Genomic DNA, 6,000 nt, shown 5'->3' with positions numbered 1-6,000 from the left:
ATATATATATATATATACATAATATACATCACTTTCATGGATTATGTATATTACTGATATTGTAATATGTAAACGATTACACCAAAGTGTAGCTAAACATATCGAGTGGTTATTTCAGGCGAGAAGTCTTTCTGCATATGAAACGGTCACATTTATAAATTTCAAAATGTTAATAAAGCAGTTTGATAAGTATGTATATGTATATTTTAGACAAATGTTGTTTTTTTGTAAATTAAATATTATCCATCTACTTCACAAAATTGGTAGTGATGTAGCTTTCGCAGTAGAACTTGCCATTTGTCTGGTTCTACGAGGTAACGACAATTTTATTATAGTTTTTACGATCTTCTCCTCTCGACGTGTCCAATCCACAAGTGCAAGATCCTGTCGTTCATTTTACCACAAAATCTGAGAAAGATTGACTGTACGAACATTTCGAAGTTTTTTTCTTCATATTACTTACACGTTAATATTTTATTAATATTTTTAATGTGATTAATCTGTATTTATTCAGCTTATTGATATGCGGATTTGCCACGAAGGAAACACAAACATGCACCGTCCACTTTATATGTTAAAATATATCGCGACTACGTATTGGACAAATATATATATATAGAAACTGTGTATATATAAATGACTGCAAATAATGGCTCGGCAAATAAGCTTTATAAGTCAACATAATGATCCGGACATCTGGAGAATGCCATTACATGTTACTCAAATTTTAGTGAAGTAGATATATCCTGAAACACTCGGTATAATAAACATGAAATACCTTTTGATCACGCTAGATCATAACGGAGGCTTTTACGATATCTTATTTTTGACGATTGATCAAATAAAAATATCTTGCTACGTATACACATTTACTTAATAAATACAGCAGAAATGGTAAACTGACAAAATGCTACATCGCCCTCTATATATCGTGCTGCTCCAAATTCGCTCTTTGATGTAATATGATTAATTCCGCGTTTAATCGAATAGGTGATTAAAATAATTGGGATAAGTAAATGATACAGTACATGATACAGCATGCTTTTCATTTCAATCATCAAGTTAGGATAATGTTATGTGTTTGCGATATTGATATATTGTATATATGTATGTAGATATTTATACAAGTGTTCCGATATATATATATATATATATATATATATATATATATATATTAAAATTGAAAACGAATTTTCACAAAAAGAAAAAGATAATTTCATAAAATATAAAAACAATAAGGTAGTCAACTATTACGAAGAATATAATCTTGTCAATTATTAATTAAACTGAATTATCCTTTTTAATTGAAAATCCGAATTAAATTACAACTTGGATATTCCGAAGATATGACTTAACCACAGCAACTTCTGTTTGCGATCAGCCATGGCTGTAATAATATTTTTCTAAAAGCTTTAGCAGAAAACGAGCTGGCGGACATTGCAAGGCGACGCAAATATCACTCCATTACGAGCTACACAGTTAACGACCGTTTTATTACAATTTTTATGGCATACTTCTTTCTACACGGTCCAGGACATCAGCCTTTTTTTTATCCCAAGTCTCAGTCGTTGTGCAAATTATATATGACCTGCCAATTGGAGTCTTTATACTGGATACTTCATTTTAAGTTATACAACATTATGTATCTTACACATATCTTAAAAGAAATTTTAAAAACAAATCATAAATATATTATACAGAAAACTGCTGTCTAGAAAATAGAAATGACGATAATGCGATTATATAATAAGCTGGAAATCTCAAAAGAATTTTCTTTGCAACATTTTCTTACATTTTATATATTTCAAGATGTATAACATTAAGAATTAGAGAATTATACAAATATTTTGTATATTTATATTAATTTTTTATTTTTTATACAATTTTTATTAAAAAAACTAATTAGTTTGACAAATGATTAAAAAATATGGTAGATAAATAATAAATAACAGATTTTTATAATAATAATTAAAAAAAGTTAATCTTCAATTTTAAAAATATCTTAAATAAAATAAAATTTTATTTTTTATTTTAATTTAAAAAATGGTCTTTAAACTTTATTATAACTAAATAATATTGTTCGAGTCTGTTGGCATAATTTTAAATGTCATGTGCTATTTATTTTTTAATTATTTCTTAGTCTAATACTAATTAATAAAAGTAACGAAAAAATATAAACAACTTGATAAAATCGATATTTTTACCGTTCCGAATAACCATGTTGCTTCTGAAATAAAATCACGTTTAAAATAAATAATATGATCGATGTAAATTCAATTCGAGCAGCGTTAACGGAAACTACGAAATTTGATTCCATTTACTTCAATTATATCGAGAAACTAACATATGATGTTACATGAATCTTTACACAAAAAGGAGAATTCAATCTATTTTATTACATTATTCTTATATCTACTTGATCATTACATTAAAATATAAAGAAAGAAATTTTTAATAGAATATCTTAAGTAAAAGTAATCAAAGTAATGAAATATTTAAGTTATGAAATAATAATAAGAGATCTTTAAATATGTATCTTTCAATAGCTGAAAAATATATTCTCTCCGTGAAACATATATATATAAAACTTCACTTTTAATGATATTTTCATGTCTTCAAAGATATAAAGAGATAAATGAAACATTTCTCTTCCGTATGTAAAGTGCGTATATGTATATCTATTTTTACTTTTGCACTACGTAGACTAAAATAGAAATACATTGCGCAATCCAATTATGCAGTGTATATGTTATTTCTACGCAAAGCTAGTTCCAGGATTTCGGTTGCAAAGGATGCTGTTACACGGCGAGAGGAAAGAGGACGCAGGTGCGTGGATGGTGAGAGAAGTGAGCTAGTTAGTAGACGCATTAACACTGCGCGAATAACTTTCGCTTAAAGTGCGAGGATCCATTCGTTTGCGCCAAAGTTTCTTCTTTCTGTCGGATCTGCTCGCTTCCGATTTCACAGCAAACGCGAGCTGGATCAACGAAGTCATTCGTCAGAGGACACAAGCTGAGTTTTCAGTTGAAGAGTGAGGGCTGAAAAACTTTCTAATTCCCTGTTACGCTCGTTATCTATATTTTACAATGCGCAGAGAGAAAATATTATTGCAAAATTGAGAAACGCAACGGTCAACTTGGTAGACTTAAATTATCATAAGTTTCATATTCACAAGTTTAAAGAAACTTTAAATGAAGATATAAAAATATACCTTTTATAATAACAATTTATTTTATTAAAGATAAAAAAAATTGTTCTTAAAGATAGACTGTTCTATAAAAATTACTGTATTGTAATAAATATAACATGCATTAAGTTTATAGTCTATCAAAACTGCCCTACTTTTCCTTTGGCTTTAAGTGGCTTTAATTGTTCTATACTATTCGATCAATATTGCGTCATTGTGCACTCTCCGACCTGATATCCGATATGATCGAAATATTACACGATTTATCGATCCCCAGCGAGTCTTGAGAAGTTGCGCTCCTCCGAAATGCTCTTTTCGAAGCAACATGCTGAGGAACAATAGCGAACTGCAGTTGCGCTTTGGCGAAGGCAATCGCCATTGTAATTACGAATCAAATGCAAAGACACTTTATGTCCCTTGTCCCAGATAACGACGATTCAAGAAGCTCGCCGGGTTTGACGATGGAAAATAGAACCTTCTTCGAATTCTCCTTCTCTAACTCTTCAATTTTCTTGGCATTTTAAAGAATCAGTCGTCATAGAAATTAAAGACAATAAATATATATTTTTACAATTCATTTTTACAATTCAGAGCAGTTTATCCTTTAAAGCGCATTAAATGACATTTGTTATAAATTCTAAACGAGATATATATAAATTTAATAATTTAATAGTTTAATAATAATATAAAATAAATTTAATAATTTATTATTAAATTTATTATTAAATAATTTATTATTAAATTTATATGTATAAATTTAAAAGCACAATATATAATTATCTTATTTATATTACACATTCATTTACTTACTTTGTCTTAAAATATAATATAAAAATTTACAATTTAAAAATATCATTCAAGTATTGCATAATATAAAAAACAATATTTTTCATTTACTGATCCAAAATAAAACAGGTTTTATATTACGGGATGGATTATTTAAAAGAGAAATAGATTTTCTAAAATATAATTTATTAATGCAAATTATATTTTTAATAAAATATACATGTTATATATATTGTTTATATAAATATACATAACCGTTTTGCAACCGAGTAAAGCACTATCTTTAAAATTTTATCTTTATCTTTATTATTTCTCTCCTTAGAGTTTTAACATCTATCTCGAAATCTAAACTGACATACATGCTTATTATCTTTTATATTCAATGAAACTGCGGTCATAACTTTCAATAACGTATAGAGACTTTTAAAATGTTTTGACTACTATTGCTTTTTATAACTTACTAATTTTTGTTAAATATTTTTTTTTATTTAAAGAAATACTAGTTTATCTTCCCTTCTTGCGCACTCCAAGTTCGATAAGTGCCAATATTTAATCGGCAAATAGAGTGATGGATTCTATCGTTTAAGCGTGATCGTGGTTTTCTCACTTCGCGAACATGTATAAATAGCCGTATTTATATAACAATCTATTGGCTATCATTATCCATTTGTCTGTTGTGAAAAATGTCGAATATTTTTAAAACAAGTTTTTCAACCGTAACATTTTACTCATGTAAAAAATAGTTTTGCCTTTCATATTCAATGCGCGTTATTTTATCAGAATACATTTCGTAATAAAATTAAATAAAATGCAAATAAGCAAATAAAAAAATTAAGGAAAGGATAAGTAGTTTTAATTTAAACGTATTAATTATATATTTTAATTTGCTGTACATGTCATTATATACATCCTTCGTATATCTATATCAATAGTTCTTTAACTAAACGATATTGTCCCCTGCGGGAAAATGAGATAAGTTTGCGAAGAAGAAAAGAAAAGAGAAAACCTTAAGAATCAAGAGGATGACAGGAGAGCGCAAGTATCATTGGCGAATTCCTCAATTTGGTTATATAGATTAAAGTTTAATTTATTTAATACACTTTCTACAGAATTTTTTAAAAGTTCAAAAGTTCACTGAAAAAGCATTATATATATTTAAAATAATATTTTAATATTTTAAGTATCTTTAAATATTTTATTCCTTACTGTCGTATTTATTATTTAAGTAAAATATATTCTTAATAAATTAGGCAAATCACTAGTTTAAATTATTTTCAAGAATTTGCACTTATAAGTTATCGTTCATTTAGATTGAATTTTATAAATATAGGATAAGGAAAACTAAGAGAGGAGACAATCTAAAGAAGTTTTTAATAACGCCGCTGATTTTTGAGGACTGATGATCTATATTGTTAATCTTCTAAATTGTTTGTAATTTAAATAAAATAAACTTGTGAATATATGACATGTGTTTACATAAGTGTACTTAGAAACTTATTCCTAACGATATTGCGTGTAAACGTATACAACACGCGTGTTTATCTAGCTACTCCGCATTTTCCATTAATGAATCTCCTCACGTGTTCCGTGTACAACTTAAAATGTTATGACTTCATAGCGAGGACTATTTCGCTAAAACGTATGCACCATTTTAAATGAGCAGCTTTAGAATAGTATGCGCTGAGAATATTTTATACTGTAATGTTGACTATAGATATTTAACTAAAAAAATATTAATAATTATATTCGAAGTAGTATTACGTTATTAATACATGTCTTACAAATATACACAACAACATTATACACAAAAGAAATACGGACTTTCCAAGATTTCAATAAAAAAAAATGATTGTGTAACAACATTTTATGAGAATTCATATTCAGTATAATAATAATAATAAAATGATTTTTTAATAACTTAACAAACAGTTTATTTATATAAAAAATTCAATTTTCTTAATTCAATTACAAAACTTCAATAATTTCTAATTTTTAAAAAACGTTGAAATGTTGTTTTTTGATATGGT

The sequence above is a fragment of the Pogonomyrmex barbatus genome, unplaced genomic scaffold (assembly GCF_055798465.1).
Source record: "Pogonomyrmex barbatus isolate J1 unplaced genomic scaffold, ASM5579846v1 scaffold12, whole genome shotgun sequence".
Lineage (NCBI taxonomy): Eukaryota > Metazoa > Arthropoda > Insecta > Hymenoptera > Formicidae > Pogonomyrmex > Pogonomyrmex barbatus.
The sequence above is the reverse complement of the archived record's forward strand: the minus strand, read 5'-3'. Positions refer to the sequence as shown.